The sequence below is a fragment of the Trachypithecus francoisi genome, unplaced genomic scaffold, assembly GCF_009764315.1.
Source record: "Trachypithecus francoisi isolate TF-2019V2 unplaced genomic scaffold, Tfra_2.0 Lachesis_group13, whole genome shotgun sequence".
NCBI lineage: Eukaryota > Metazoa > Chordata > Mammalia > Primates > Cercopithecidae > Trachypithecus > Trachypithecus francoisi.
In genome coordinates, this window is record NW_022681458.1 from 117,612,503 (window position 1) to 117,628,646 (window position 16,144).

The window sequence follows — 16,144 nt, forward strand, 5'->3', positions numbered from 1 at the left end:
GAGGCCAAAGGAAAGGCCACATTTGGAATTGGAGGAAGGGTTGGAAGACCCAGAAAAGGTCCTGCTTAGAGTCCAGAGAAGAGCTGGATGGCGCAGTTCACTAAAGCCCAGAGCCGAGAGTTTCCAGGAGAAAGTCCCAAGTGTTGCTGAAAACCGGCGGGCAGGACTCCAGTTGGAGCCTGCGAGGGGAGCCTGGGTGCCCTGATCCCTGAGAGCAGCCAGAGCTTGGGGGTCTCGGCGGAAGTGGGTGGGAAGTGCAGGGAGCAGGTGGGGATGGTCCTTCAAGGCCTGGTGCTTCACACGGGCAGCCAGCCGTGGACCAAGACACAGCTGGAGAGGGGCCTGAACCCAGAGCGTCTCCAGGAGGAGGACGGAGCCAGGAAGGGCAAAGGTATCCGGAAGAAAGGGGGCAGGCATGGAGCCACGTCCCCAGGGAGGCTGCAGTCTTCTTTCTCTGTTCATGGACTGGTTGTTGGTTATTTTGAGTTCTCAAAGTCATCCACTCGATGTGGTCCAGAGAAAGTTCCCAGGGGTCTCAAGCCCGGAGCAGGCATTGTGTGCTTTTCCGAACACTGCGTGTTGCCTCAGGGTTACCGTCAATGGCTAATTCTAGCGTGTCTTTTGTTGAAGTCTGCAGAAGAGCCTCAACCAGCACCAGCTTTTGAAGAACTTATAAAACTTGTGTTCTTCTGATTCTGAGATTTTTGCCTGAAATGCCTCGTACATTTTTAACTAGGTGTTGTTAGCACTTGTGTGACGGCATTTGGAGCTCTGTATTTTTGTGATATGCTAGCTCTGAGGATGTTTAAGATTAGATTCCTAGAAATCAGATTATAGGAGCTCTCGGCCTCGCTTCATGAGTTCTGTTTTGACCCCTCATAGTGGATCCCGTTGCCGTGGCTATTCTTAGTATTTGTGGAACACCTGACTCGTGATGTTAGGAGAATGTGATTTGTTTTCTTTGTAAGCCTAAAGTCTAATGACCTTGTAGAGTCTCTATATCCGTCTCTTATAAATCAGCTTTAATATACTTGAAAGTGTCCTCATTGTGCCCTTGAAAAGCAGGTGCACATTTTAAAAGTCATCCTTTGAAAACCCTTGTCTTCAGCCTGTGCCCTTTGTCTGTTTTTTTCCTTCACTGCAACATCATGAAACAGGGACAAGGGCTAGAATCTGTTTCATACAGAGAACTTGAAACAAGGACAGGGACTAGAATGTGTTTCATACACAGAGCTGAACTGTGCGGAGCCACCTGCTTTGCCGACGTCTGTTTCTGTCTTGAGAGGGAACCCAGGCCTCTTGACTTTTCCTTTTGTACATTTTCCAAAAGAATATGTTTTCCTCTCTCGGGTCCATTCCACTGTGGGATTCTCTCCTAAGGCTGTTTCTTCGCCTTCCATTTTGACAACTATGATGTAGTTTCCGAGATGATAGAAGGGAAGTGCAAAGGCCTGGGAAAGAGAAAGCAGGAAGGGAAGAAATGATCTCATGATTTGAGTCAGAAGGAAATCACTCAGACAGGAACGCTATTACAAGCGGGTCCGATCCCAGAAAGTGGGATTGAATAAGTGGCATCGTATCACACACCTCTGTTTTACATTGTTGCTGTTGCCAGGGGTAACGAAAAGAATGAGTATATTCATTCCGAGGTCAAACATATATCTTTGCTGATTCTGACTAGAATCAGCAGAATTCGTGCAGTTCAAGTTTGAGAATACCTTTACAGAAGAGGGTCTTCGTGCACGTGTGCCTATTTCTATTTATATGTTCACACGTATTGGAGTATAATTGTGTGTGTGCTGTGTGTGAGACCTCAGTATTTGAAAGAAGAAATGTGCAGTAGAGCTTATTAATTATGAGAAGGTACATTTGGGGGATAAACCACTGTGTCTAGAATTGAATAATGGGGTCTTTGAGGGATGTATATATGTATGTGTGTTTGCATTTCTGTGTATGAAAGTGTGTATTGCATGTGTATGTGTTGTGCATGTATGTGTGCCTTTGTGTGTACTGTACATGTGCACGCATGTGTATATGTGTGCGTGTGTATTTGTGTTGCATGTATGTGTGTGCCTGTGTTACATGTTTAGGCACGACTGCACATATGTGCAAGTAGGCATGCATGGATGCTCGTGTGTGTATAGTTATACATGTATATTTGTCCATGTCATGTTTACGCATTTACATATATATGTGTGTCAGAATGTGTATGTATATGCATGTGTGTTTTAGTGTTGTGCGTATGGTTGTGCATGTGTGTTTGAGTGTTGTGCGTATGCTTGTGCGTGTGTGTTTGAGTGTTGTGCGTATGCTTGTGCGTGTGTGTTTGAGTGTTGTGCGTATGCTTGTGCGTGTGTGTTTGAGTGTTGTGCGTATGCTTGTGCATGTGTGTTTGAGTGTTGTGCATATGCTTGTGCGTGTGTGTTTGAGTGTTGTGTGTACGTTTGTGCGTGTGTTATGTGTTTGTATTATGTGATTATGTGAATGTCTGTGCATGTGTGAATGTATGTATTGCATGTAGGTGTGCGTGTCCATGTGTATGTGTGTGTGTGATATGTGTCTGTGCATGCATGCATGTGCACATTGGATTTGTGAATCCTCTCTGGGAGGGGCACGTTCCTGGAGACAGTGCATGGGGTTCTCCGCTGTCCTCTCAGGGAGAGAAACATTGTGAAAGTTCGAGCCATGAGGTAAACATGCCTGACGTTATATGAAATATATATTTAAATATACTACTGGGGTTAAATATATGTTAAATGGGTGCAAAGCTGTTATATTGCATTAAAAGTCATGTTAGTACTTCCTGGTTAAAGGCTTTGTGAATGATTTCCTGTACATGGGACATAACACACCACACAGAATTACAGCGGATCAATGGTATTTGCCAGGAGGTCTGGCTTACGATTGCTATTTCTAGTTGCAGACATGCAGGTTGAGCTTTGCTGGACTTAGAGGAGGGTCATTGACTCTGCCCACTGAATGATACCAGCGTCTCTGCTGCTTCCTTTTTCTGCCGGCTTCATCCAGAGCTGGGACAGCTGCTCTGAGACGCACTGTACTTTTCTCTCCATAAAAATCTGCAGCATTTGTTAGCAGTCCAGTAGCAGACCGAGTGGCAGGTCCAGGGGCAGGTCCAGCTGCAGGTCCAGCCTCAGGTCCCGGGACAGGTCCAGTGGCAGGTCCAGCGGCAGGTCCCGGGACAGGTCCAGCGTCAGGTCCAGGGGCAGGTCCAGCGGCAGGTCCAGTGTCAGGTCCAGGGGCAGGTCCAGCCGCAGGTCCAGCCAACTTTCCACATGGCCCATGTGAAAATGTACCGTCTCCTTCCATTATTTATTTATTTATTTATTTATTTTTTGAGCAACGTGGCTGTTTATTTCACCTGGGTGCAGGTGGGCTGAGTCCGAAAAGAGAGTCAGTGAAGGGAGACAAGGGTGGGGCCGTTTTATAGGATTTGGGCAGGTAAAGGAAAATTACAGTCAAAGGGGTGTTGTTCTCTGGCGGGCATGAGTGGGGGTCACAAGATGCTCAGTGGGGGAGCTTTTTGAGCCTGGATGAGCCAGGAAAAGGAATTTCACAAGATAATGTCATCGCTTAAGGCAAGGACCGGTCATTTACATATCTTTTGTGGTGGAATGTCATCAGTTAAGGCGGGGCAGTGTATTTGCACTTCTTGTGATTCTTCAGTTACTTCAGGCCATCTGGGCGTATACCCTCCACTGTAAGAGTTATCCAAAGCGTCTGTGATGGTCCAGGAAGCTTCCGAGGCGATGGGACAGCGTCAATCTTCAGCCGCTAAGCCGAGAAGGTGTGGGAAGGAGTCAGTCAGAGAGCCTTGGGCCAGAGCTGCAGGGGCTCTGGGAGTGGCTGCTGGGCGAGTTGGGCAGTCCGACTTCCAGTGGGGTCCCACAAACATGGGACACGGCTTAGGAGGAATCCCGGGCTGCGGGCATTCCCTGGCCCAGTGGCCAGATTTCCGGCACTTGTAGCAAGCTCCTGGGTGAGGAGGTTCTGGAGGAACCCCTGGCAGCTGTGGTTCAGGCATTTGGAAGTTCTTGTGTGCTGGAGATGTGGCTGGGGTTTGTCTCACAGTGGGGACAAGGAATTGCAACTTAGAAAGAAGTTGGTACCTGGCTGCCTCTACTCTATTATTGTACACCTTGAAGGCGAGTTTCATTAAGTCCTGTTGTGGGGTTTGAGGGCCGGAATGTAATTTTTGGAGCTTTATTTAATGTCAGGAGCAGACTGTGTAATAAAATAAAATATATATTAAGAATAAGACAGCCGCCGGGCGCGGTGGCTCAAGCCTGTAATCCCAGCACTTTGGGAGGCCAAGACGGGCGGATCACAAGGTCAGGAGATCGAGACCATCCTGGCTAATACGGTGAAACCCCGTCTCTACTAAAGAATACAAAAAACTAGCCGGGCGACGAGGCGGGCGCCTGTAGTCCCAGCTACTTGGGAGGCGGAGGCAGGAGAACGGCGTGAACCTGGGAGGCGGAGCTTGCAGTGAGCTGAGATCGGGCCACCGCACTCCAGCCTGGGCGACAGAGCCAGACTCCGTCTCAAAAAAAAAAAAAAAAAAAAATAAGACAGCCTTCTGACCTTTCAGGGTCTAGGGCTGAAAGTCTCTCAGGGTTGCTGCTAAACAGGCCATGAACTGGGCTAAGTTTTTCTATTTGATTAGAAAGAGCCTAAACACTAACTGATTTGGGAGAGGTCGGATAAAGAAAAAGGAGCATTAACCTTGACTATGCCTTCAGCGCTGGCCACTTTTTAAAGAGGAAATTGCTGGGTAGGTGGGGGAGGGTTAGTCGAGGAATGAAACTGTAAGCCAGACCGGGTGTGAGGAAGGCAGGTGATAAAAGGATTCTAGTGGAGGCTGAGGAAAAATTGGGACCTAACTTGGCCTGGCGAGGAGGACAGAGGTCAGATGGGTCTGTAGAAAAGGAAGACTGGAAAGACTCAGTGAAGCTTGGGGTTGGGACTGAGGGGACAGGCAGGAGGGAAAGAAGGAAGATTTGGGATGAGTTGCATTGGGAACAGAGACTAGGGAGGGACCGATGTGTAAAAGAATGCCTGGACGTCAGGCGCCTCAGACCAGTTGCCCATTTTAGGACATGAATTATTTAGATCTTGTAGGATGGAAAACTCAAAAGTGCCATTTTCTGGCTCTTTGGAACTACTGTTGAATTTGTATTGGGGTTAAGCGGCATCGTAGAAGAAAATAAGGCATTTAGGTTTTAGTTCAGGTGTGAGTTGAAGAGCTTTTAAGTTCTTGAGAACACAGGCTAAGGGAGAAGAAGGAGGAACGGAGGGTGGAAGGTTGCCCATAGTGAAAAGAGAGAGTAGAGGTACAGAAGGAGTTCGGGGGTTCTTGCCCTCCAGAAAAGCAGGAAAGGGGTCGGGGAGTGGAAGTAATGGACTGGGGCGCAAAATTAAGAGGTCGGGGTTCTTGCCCCTCCCCCAGAAAAGCAGAGAAGGGGTAGAAACAGGGAGAGAAGGGTTTGGGGTGCTTGTCCCTCTCCCAGAAAAGCAGAGAAGGGGTAGAGACAGGGAGAGAAGGGGGTCGAGGTGCTTGCCCCTCCCCCAGAAAAGCGGGGCTTGCCACTAAGGGTGAAGGACGAAGGGAGGCGTCCCTGCAGCGTGGTCAGACACCTCTGAAACGTGGGTGAGTAGTCAGAGAGGCGTCCCTGCAATGATTAAACACCAAGGGAAGGCTGCCTCCCCCAGTCTATGACCCGGCGCCGGCGTTTTGGGTTCGTGGATAAAACGTGTCTCCTTTGTCTCTAACAGAAAATGAAAGGAATTGAAATTAAGAGAAGGGAGAGATTGAAGGGTGGCGCAAAGATTGAAAGGAGAAAGAGGTCGAGCGATAGTGAGAGAGGTTGGAGAAGATGGTAAAAAGAGGCTGCTTACCCAATTTAAAATTGGTGAGATGTTCCTTGGGCTGGTTGGTCTGAGGACCAGAGGTCGTAAGTAGATCTTTCTCACAGAGCAAAGAGCAGGAGGACAGGGGATTGATCTCCCAAGGGAGGTCCCCTGATCCGAGTCACGGCACCAAAATGACATGCGCATCTGTGTGAAGAGACCACCAAACCGGCTTTGTGTGAGCCACATGGCTGTTTACTTCACCTGGGTGCAGGCGGGCTGAGTCCGAAAAGAGAGTCAGCCTCCTTCCATTTTTTAAAGCAGTAGTTATTAGTAGAGCCTACTGCCATTTCTCCTTGAGCTCCTCACAGTGGATGGTAAGCATTTGCTTTATGAAAGCAAAGTTCCATGCTCTTTGTGCTAAGTCTCCTCTGCCTTTCTGTGAGAGGCTAGAATTGGGATCGACCCTCAGCTATGCCAGAGCCTTGGTACATGTCTCAGTTTTGGAATCTACTCTGTGTTTGTTGCCTTCCATCCACCGACAGCCGTCTGTCTTCCTGTCACTCCTTCAACACGGAGTCCGGCAGTGTGCACACTGGTGAGCCTGTGTGAATGCTGGTTTTGTAGGATCTTATCGGGACCTTACCATCTTTTCACTAGGAAACCAGACACTGCAGAGGACTTGCAGAAAAGCCCAAAGAAGCTGTATCAATAGAATCATAGAGACAGAATTTTATAACCAGAGGAAATGGCATTGATTATCATGAAATGTGCATTTATGTGAGGCATAGTAAAGCATCACATTTCTTACTGGGTAAGAGCATGGAAAAGAGATTATGAAAGTATAACTGACTCTACTCTTGTATCGTGGAACATGGTAAAATGATACAAGGTATTGTATAGAATGGGACACACAGAATAGAATTCTATAGAGTAGCGCAGAATAGAACAAATAGTATAATGTTATATAGGGTAGCATAGAATAGAAGAAACAGTGTAACATTATGTAGTATAGTATATACAATAGGACAAATAGTATTACATGGTCTAGAATAGAACAAGTGGGATAGTATTGTAGAGTATACAGTTGAACTAATGACGGAGTATTGCATAGCATCATACAGTCTAGATTAGAACACACAGCATAGTATTAATATTACGTAGTGTGGTGTGGAATAGTAGAGTCGCATGGCACAGAACACAGAGGATAGTGTTCTGTAGCACTGATGCAGGAGTTTTGCTCTTTAGCGTAGCTGGGTCCAGGTTCTTGTCTCCTGACCAGGAAGAAACACGCACGGGGACATCGAAGAGTGAGTGCAGTGGAACTTATTAAGCTAGAAGTTAAGCTCTCAGCGAAAAGAGGGGTCCTGAGAGCAGGTTGCTGGTCGCCCCCTTCCCAGTTGACTGCAAGGGCTTTTATATAGAATCTGATGGGGCTGGGCTCCCTGTCTAAGGAGCACATTTCTGGTGGTTCCACCCCATTCCCCCGTGTGCATGGGGACCCTTAGTCTGCTATGAGCATGTTTAGGCGAGCCCCCCGTGCAAGTCCCCCTATCTGTACAAAACATGGGCTGGAGGCTCTCTGGGACCCTTCCCTTACTGTCTGCCTAAAGCAAGCTGGCTAACTCCTTTCCGTATAGAAGAAAATAGAATAGAATAGAAGAGATAGTACAGTATTTTATAGCATAGAATGAAGCTGTCGTATTCTATCGTAGAGAATGGAAGAGTATAGAATAGAACACACAGATCGTACTAGTGTAGTATAGAATAGTAGCCTCACGCAGCACGGAGCAGTGTTGTGCTCCCTATGTACAGAGTGGAACCAGCAGAAGAGCGTTCTTCAGTGGGGCGTCACTGGCCCTTCATATTTCTTTGGTTCTGCAGAAATGAGGAGAGGGAGTTAAGAGAGGGGGAGGAGGTTGGCTTTCTTACTTTTAAGGTGCTCATTACCTCTTGGGGATCATTTGATGATCCCCTTTGGTAGTATTCTGTGAAGCAGTCTGTGTACTCTGTGTAGGGTGAAATGTGGGGCAGTTTGTGGACTCTGTAGGGTGAAATGTGGAGCAGTCTGTGGACTCTGTAGGGTGAAATGTGGAGCAGTCTGTGGACTCTGTGTAGGGTGAAATGTGGGGAAGTCTGTGTACTCTGTAGGGTGAAATGTGGGGCAGTCTCTGTACTCTGTGTAGGGTGAAATGTGGGGCAGTCTGTAGACTCTGTGTAGGGTGACATGTGGGGCAGTCAGTGGACTCTGTAGGGTGAAATGTGGGGCAGTCTGTGGACTCTGTAGGGTGAAATGTGGAGCAGTCTGTGGACTCTCTGTAGGGTGAAATGTGAAGCAGTCTGTTGACTCTGTGTAGGGTTAAATGTGGAGAAGTCTGTGGACTCTCTGTAGGGTGAAATGTGGAGGAGTCGGTGGACTCTGTGTAGGGTGAAATGTGGAAAAGTCTGTGGACTCTGTGTAGGGTGAAATGTGGAGCAGTCTGTAGACTCTCTGTAGGGTGAAATGTGAAGCAGTCTGTGGACTCTGTAGGGTGAAATGTGGAGAAGTCTGTGGACTCTGTGTAGGGTGAAATGTGGAGCAGTCTGTGGACTCTGTAGGGTGAAATGTGGAGAAGTCGGTGGACTCTGTAGGGTGAAATGTGGAGCAGTCTGTGGACTCTGTGTAGGGTGACATGTGGGGCAGTGTGTGGACTCTGTGTAGGGTGAAATGTGGAGCAGTTTGTGGACTCTGTGTAGGGTACAATGTGGAGCAGTCTGTGGACTCTGTGTAGGGTGAAATGTGGGGCAGTCTGTGGACTCCGTAGGATGAAATATGGGGCAGTGTGTGGACTCTGTGTGGGGTGAAATGTGGGGCAGTCTGTGGACTCTGTAGGGTGAAATGTGGGGCAGTCTGTGGACTCTGTGTAGGGTGAAATATGGAGAAGTCTGTGGACTCTGTAGGGTGAAATGTGGAGCAGAGTGTGGACTCTGTGTAGGGTGAAATGTGAAGCAGTCTGTGGACTCTGTGTAGGGTGAAATGTGGAGAAGTCTGTGGACCCTGTGTAGGGTGAAATGTGGAGCAGTCTGTGGACTCTGTAAGGTGAAATGTGGGGCAGTCTGTGGACTCTGTGTAGGGTGAAATTTGGAGCAGTCTGTGGACTCTGTGTAGGGTGAAATGTGGAGCAGTCTGTGGACTCTGTAGGGTGAAATGTGGAGAAGTCTGTAGACTCTCTGTAGGGTGAAATGTGAAGCAGTCTGTGGACTCTGTGTAGGGTGAAATGTGGAGCAGTTTGTGGACTCTGTAGGGTGAAATGTGAAGCAGTCTGTGGACTCTGTGTAGGGTGAAATGTGGAGCAGTCTGTGGACCCTGTAGGGTGAAATGTGGGGCAGTCTGTGGACTCCCTGTAGGGTGAAATGTGAAGCAGTCTGTGGACTCTGTGTAGGGTGAAATGTGGGGCAGTCTGTAGACTCTGTGGAGGGCGAAACATGAAGCAGTTGAGAAAGGATGAAGTCAGAAGTAGGTCAGCAGAGATGCACCAACTCTTGCCTGGGAGACTGTGGAGCAGTCTGTGGACTCTGTGTAGGGTGAAATGAGGTGTTTTATGGAAATAGTTGTCTCATGCCTGGCACATGGCAGAGCCTCCGTGGATCTTGCCGTCAGGACCCCTCTGATAACTTCTCTACAGTGCCCTCCACACTATAAATACCACACATTGTGGGAAGTCCGGGCCTTTTCAAAGGCTGGGTTTCATTTTAACAAAATTGGAATGCCCTGCATATTTGGAATGGCCAGATCATCCTGCACTTTTGACTTCACCTGTCCAGCTGGGTACACCTCCCTGCGTGCTGCCAAGGTTTACGGCGGGATTCCCTGACGCCACTACCCTCACTGCCTGCACCTGAATCTGCTGTGGGGTCATTTCCTTATTGGACTTGTCTGGGGACCTCCTGAGGGGTGGATGGGTCAGGACTGGGTTATCTGGGGAAGGTGTTCACGGCATTCCTGTTTGCAGTCTGTGTCCCTGTGGGAAGAGATGCTTTTAGCACATCCGTTAATGCAGACGTGATTAACAAAGGGTGTCTCTCCCAGGTAAGAGTTGGTGCGTCTCTGCTGAGCTTCTTCTGACTTCATCCTTTGTCAAGTCTGTTACAAAGAGAACTTTGGTTTCCCAAGGTTTAAGAATTAATGTCAAAGAGCAATTTAGTGTTCTTTTTGAGTCAGCAGCCTTGCTGTGGATGATTCGTAAGTCCTTGGTGGTTAGGGCCACAGCACAATCGGTGGGCCGTCTGTTCCCCACCCTGGTGGATACTTTCCCACCCAAAGAAGTGTATTCTGTTAACATGTCTCAATTAGAATATTTTAGTAGGAGACAGAGTTATGGCTCTTGTTTTAATTTGTAATAGATGATTACTGTAGCAGGGTCAAGGTTGAGACTTGCAGTGTAGCTCATGGAAAACATTGATTAGAAACACCCAAAATATATCACCAGCTTTGTTGCTGCAGCTGCAAGGGACTAGGAATGCATATCTATTTTTTTCTTTTGTTATTATTTATCATTTTTAGAGCCAGGTTGGATTGCAGTGGCATAATCTCAGCTCACTGTAACCTCTGCTTCCAGGGTTCAAGAGAATCTTGTGTCTCAGCCTCCCGAGTAGCTGGGATTGCAGGTGCCTGCCACCATGCCCAGCTAATGTTTGTATTTTTAGTAGAGACAGGGGTCTCACTGTGTTGGCCAGGCTGGTCTTGAACTCCTGACCTTAAGTGATCTGCCAACCTTGGCCTCCCAAAGTGCTGGCATTACACACATAAGCCACTGTGCCTGGCCTGCTTTTGTTTTTTTGTGATGGAGTCTTGCTCTGTCGTCCAGATTGAAGTGCAGTGTCATGATCTTGGCTCACTGCAACCTCCACTCACTGCAACCTCTGCCTTTCAGTTCGAGCAATTCTCTTGCCTCAGCCTTCCTAGTAGCTAGGATGACAGGCATGTGCCACCATGCCTGGCTGATTTTTGTATTTTTAGTAGAGACAGGATTTTGCCATGTTGGTCGGCTGGTCTTAAACTGTTGGCCCCATGTGATCCGCCCGCCTTGGCCTCCCAAAGTGCTGAGATTACAGGCATGGGCCACTGCACCCGGCCCTGTGTTTGACTCTTAAATCTTCTTTTTCTTTTTACTATTTCTCTTTCTGGACGGCCACCCAGTGGATATGGAGGAAGAGTTCACAGATGTCCGTATTACATTTCTTTCTGAAATTAGCCTCCCGTGGACACTGCTATAGGGTACAGACGCATGAAGGGCTGAAAGGGTGGTTGCGTCCCAGTAAGTGTGAGCGTGGAGCTGGTCTGTGAGACTCCGGTGCTGGTGAAGGCACCCGTATGAGATGGGCTGGGATGGAGGTGTGCAGAGCCCTGACCGTGGCACACACCCTTCAGCTTTGATGTTTCAGGCCATTGCTCTGGTCATCAGTGAGCAGAAGGTCTAACAGCAGTGATATTTATCACTAGCTCTGTTGGCCAGTGTGTTAGGAGGGTGAACGTGTTTGACTTAAGCTGTTTGACGGGTTTGCATTTAAATAGACAACTGGTGACCTGGTGCCTGGACGCTTGCTCTGTGACCTGCCCTACGTGGCTTCTCCCTCTGGTATGCATTAGATGAGATGGGCGTGTTTAGGGTGGTGTAGCCCTAGACTGGAATGCATTAGAAGTGCAAACCCTGCCTCACCCCAGATCTGCCCCATCCCAGTGTGACTTTTGGAGGTGGAGGCCCAGCATCCTTCACCTGCCCTCCAGGTGGGCCTGAGGATGCTGAGGTTTCAGAGCGCTGCTTTGCTGGCACTCCAGCAAGTCCTGCTTAAAGAGGCCAGGATCTGAAATGGCAGGTTACCAAACTGTATAGCAGAAAAATAGAAACGTTTCCTTAGAATGGGTGTAGGAAGAAAAATGATTTCCTTCACCCTATCTGGAAAAGATTTCAAATGAGCAGGCACTATTTGGAATTATTAGTGGTCTCCTGTATTTCTTATCTTTTTTTTTGTTTTGATACAGGGTCTCACCCTGATGCCCAGGCTAGAGTGCAGTGGTGCAATCTTGGCTCCCTGCAACCTCCGCCTCCTGGACTCAGGTAATCCTCTCACCTCAGCCCCCTGAGTATCTGGGACTACAGGTCCGATACCATACCAGGCTAATTTTTGTTTTTTTGTTTTTTTTTTGTAGAGATGGGGTCTTGCTATGTTGCCCAGGCTGGTCTCAAATTTAAGCAATTCTCCTCCCTCAGTCTCCCAAAATGCTTCTGAATCCCTGACCCAACGAGGAAGGACAAGAGGTGTGAGCCACACTCCCGACCTCCTGTCTTTCTTTGTTGGAGCAAGGATGTAGAAGCACTTGCCGCAGCTCACTTGAGTATATCTCATTTTGGTTTTTTTTTCTCACGGGTAACCTGGCAGTGCTGTGCAACAATGCTGCTGGCCAGCTGTTTTTTCGATGGACTGGCAGAAAATCAAACTGAGACCCGGGTTCCTTTCTCCCTGGGTACTGACCAGGTGGGAGAGGAAGGACGTTATCTGAATATCATCTTCATGAGGGCTGGTGGGGAAATGTCAACTTTAAGGTGCCTGGGACCTACGGCATGGAACCCAGAATGCAGCAGAATGTAGGGGATGTAGCCTTGGGAGCAGAGACGTGCGGGCCGGTGCTCTCATTCCTGGCGGGTTCTGAGTGCAAGAAAAGGTAAGTGAACCAGCCGAGGTCACGGAGCAATCTCCCAAGACCTGCCTGGATGTATGGCTGGCGTCCGTGCTGGCCCCAAAACTGCCCATTTGGGGATTTCTTGCAGTTTTAGACCCACTTAGAGGTCCGGAGAGAGTCCAAACCATGACCTCAAAGAATGAGGTGTTGCCTTGAGATCCTCCAAGGTGAGGGTAGGAATTTTTTGTTGTTGTTGTTGCAATTAGCAATAATTTGTTGTGAATGATCTTGGACCTATTTTCCACTTCTTTGTATAGGAAGAGAGACAGAATGAAAAGTCTCAATGTGCCAGATGCCATGTAATGAAGTTGTGGGGTTAACATTGTTGATTATTACGTAACATCACGTTAATTGGAACATATTCACACGTGTCCACAGTGTGTGTGTGTGTCCAGTCCGGTGAGCACGTTGGGTTGGGGTCGCTGCTGGTTCATGCAGCCCCTCTGGGTGGTGCTTTCTCTGTGACTTGCCCAACACCGTTGCTGCTGCCTCTGTTGGAGTTCAGCCTTGACCAGCCTTGCTGCCACCAGGTTCTCGGGGCCTGTGCACCCTCTTCCCTGCGGGCACCCTCTACCACGCGTGCACCTTCTTCCTGGGGCACACCCTCGTCTCCGTGAGCACCCTCGTCCTCCTTCCTGTCCACCTGGGGTCTGCTGTTTGTTTCTACTCAGCCCATGCCCGCCTCTGGCTGTGAGCTCAGTTTATTGAGGTGCGGTGAGATACCAACAGAGGGGAGCAGTGTCCCAGCTTGTTAGGGCAGGAGGGAGCCTTGGGGATCTCTTCCCCAGCTCTGGCAACCCACCCTTCACTATGTAGTGCTGGGGAGAAAAGTGAGTTATAAAGGTAAGACCGCCGTGATTTCCTGAGTCTTAATTACCTAACACTGGGTCATCTGCCGTGTTGCCTCATCGAAGGGCACCTCTAGAGACAAAGCAAAGCCTCTGGTGGCCGTGGGCGGGGTGGCCATCCCTGTCTGTGGGTTCTGCAGAACCTACCCGGAGCCCCTCCAGTTGTGGGGATGTTCAGGCACTTGCCGCCTGTGGGAGGTGTGCGTTAGCCGCGTGGTAGGTGCGGACGCCTGGAGGGACAGGCACCGGCCCACAGGCGTGGTGAGTGTGGGAGATGTAGCCGCGTGGGGACGTGTGGAAGGACAGGCACAGGACCACAGGCGTGGCGGGTGTGGGAGAAAGTGCACAGAGTGCCCAGCAGATGCCATGTGGTCAGCGGAAGCCGTGATCACAGGCCAGGCTCGGGAGACACATTTGGAAATACACTTTAAGCAACATCAATGGCTAATGCTGCGATTTGGTTTCCTCCCGTGGTCCAAAACACATTCTAGAGATGCCGCTGCTTTGTGTGTACCTGAGACAAGGGTCTAATTGTATTAGGGCCTTGATGTAATCTGTAAGACAGGTACAAAGTGCCTATTTCAAAGAGGCACTGAACAAGAAAGCGTGCTCTATTCGGTGCAATGAGAATGCTTCATTGTCATAAGCAAAGTAAAATGCCTCCAAGGCGAGCTTGCCATGTGTTTAATGACCTTGGACACGAGCCTCCGAAACCTACCAGAAAGTGCTTCCAGCGTGGCTTCATGCAGTGGTTTCATGCAGTGGCTTCAGTGGAGAATGTGCATATGTGGCTGATACTGAGAGCTGGGCAGCACTCTCCTGACCTGACGGGTGCCCGTGTGTGGACCGTGAGCCGGGCGACACCCTCCCGACCTGACGCATCCCCAGGTGTGGACCATGAGCCGGGCATCCTGACCTGAAAGGTCCCCATGTGTGGACCATGAGCCGGGCAGCACCCTCTTGACCTGACGGGTCTCCTTGTGCCCATTGTGGGACCTCCGTCAGTCAAGCAGGTGACACGCATCACACTGAATGCAGGGAGGAGGGTCCAGGATTGCACGCAGGCTCCGTGTCTCATCCTTCTGAGGCCTTCTGGGAAGCCAGGAGGGCAGTGGGGTCTTTTGCGTGTTTCCTCCTGGTGGCTGTGAATTTGTAGCAATGGCTTTTTGCAAAAGGGCCCGGAGGCGGAATCAGAGCCTGTCTTGGAAAGGATGACGTCTTCACAGGCACCTCTTTCGGCCACTCCAGTGCTCCTGTGATTTTCAATATGTGCACCCTGCAGACTTCAGCCTGTTGGTGTCTTGGGGGAGTAGATACCAGGATGGCTCCAATGTCTGCAAACCTGAAACAGGAATTTCTCTGCATTAAGTTGGTCACCAAAGTGGGAGGTAAGGGGAGAGGGGAAGGAACTTCTTGGCCTCATCAGCCCTTTTCTTGAAACTCACAGTCAAACTTTGTCAAGTTCTAGATGATGGTGCTTCAGGCGATGCATTTCTGTATGTTATGTCTTGTTTTCTGAGTATAGTGCTTCGAGAATTTAAATATTAAGGTGAAATTGCCATGCAGAGTTGAATTGGCACCGTAATTTGACTCTCTGTAAAGCCTTTTGGTTTCCTGTTAGAGTGACTTGCCGTTTTTTGAGTGAACTGAAACAAACTCTGCTGTCAGCACGAAGGAGCCACTGTCTCGTTAGGACGTCCAGTTAAATAGAATTCTCCTAAATGGAGCGTGTTCTTTTCATACATTTTAAAAATTCATTTATTCATCAAACACATATTGAGTACTTATCACCCTGGCCGCTAGTCACTGTTCATGTATATATTTTTGAGGAATTACTTCCACCTAACTCTGAAATAACATTGCATTTAGAATTTAGCACGCAGGTGATGAAGCATGAACTTTTCTCAGGAGTCTTGTTTTCATTTTTACTTGAGAACATGTTCTCAGACTCGGTGCCCAACGGACATTCCCGTGCATTGCCCGAGGCACACACCTGGCGGGGCTGTGTCTCTGGGGCTTTAGAGCAGGAAGGAAGCGCTGCCAGGTGTCTGGCCCTTCCATGTTTCCCTGGGGGAAGGATTAGGCCTTGGGCAGGAGTCTTGGCCTGTCTTACTGGATTCGCTGGTGTCATTCAGTCAGCTCTGCCTTGGTGTGAAGCCCTGGACTGACTTTGACCTCTGAGTGGCAGAGGAGAGGATGGCGATTTAGAATCAGTCATGCAGACCGGGGCACCCAGCAGGTCTCGGATGAAAAGTGGTGGCAACGGATCCCTTCCCCTTTTGGGAGAACTGTGTGGATCGAATCAGGCCTCTTTCTTTTGATTTTATCTTGAGACTTTGTAGAAGCAAAAATGCCTTTAAAAAAAATTAAATGGTGGGCTTTTGTAATGTTTGTGTCTCCCCAAGATTCACAAGTTGGAATCCTCACCCGCGAGGAGATAGTTCTAGGAGGGGGAGCTTTGGGCAGTGAGGAGGTCGTGAGGGTCTCATCAATGGGATTTGTGCCCTTGAAAAAGGGACTACAGAGAGCTCCCTCGCTCCTTCCATGGTGTGCGGACCCAGTGAGAAGGCGCCGTCTATGAACCAGGAAGCCTTCACCAGGCAAACCTGTCAGGCCTTGACGATGGACTTCCCAGCCTGAGACTGAGACTGAGAGCTGTGAGAAATGAACTTGTGTCGTTCGCCAGCCCCTGCTCAGCCTGTGGTGT

The 16,144-nt window shown here is 49.0% G+C and overlaps 2 pseudogenes; both read left to right on the forward strand.

Moving 5' to 3' along the window:
* Window positions 1-1,484, forward strand: part of LOC117094239 — an 18,605-nt pseudogene extending 17,121 nt beyond the window's left edge.
* Window positions 1-16,144, forward strand: part of LOC117095273 — a 1,129,150-nt pseudogene that overhangs the window by 915,251 nt on the left and 197,755 nt on the right.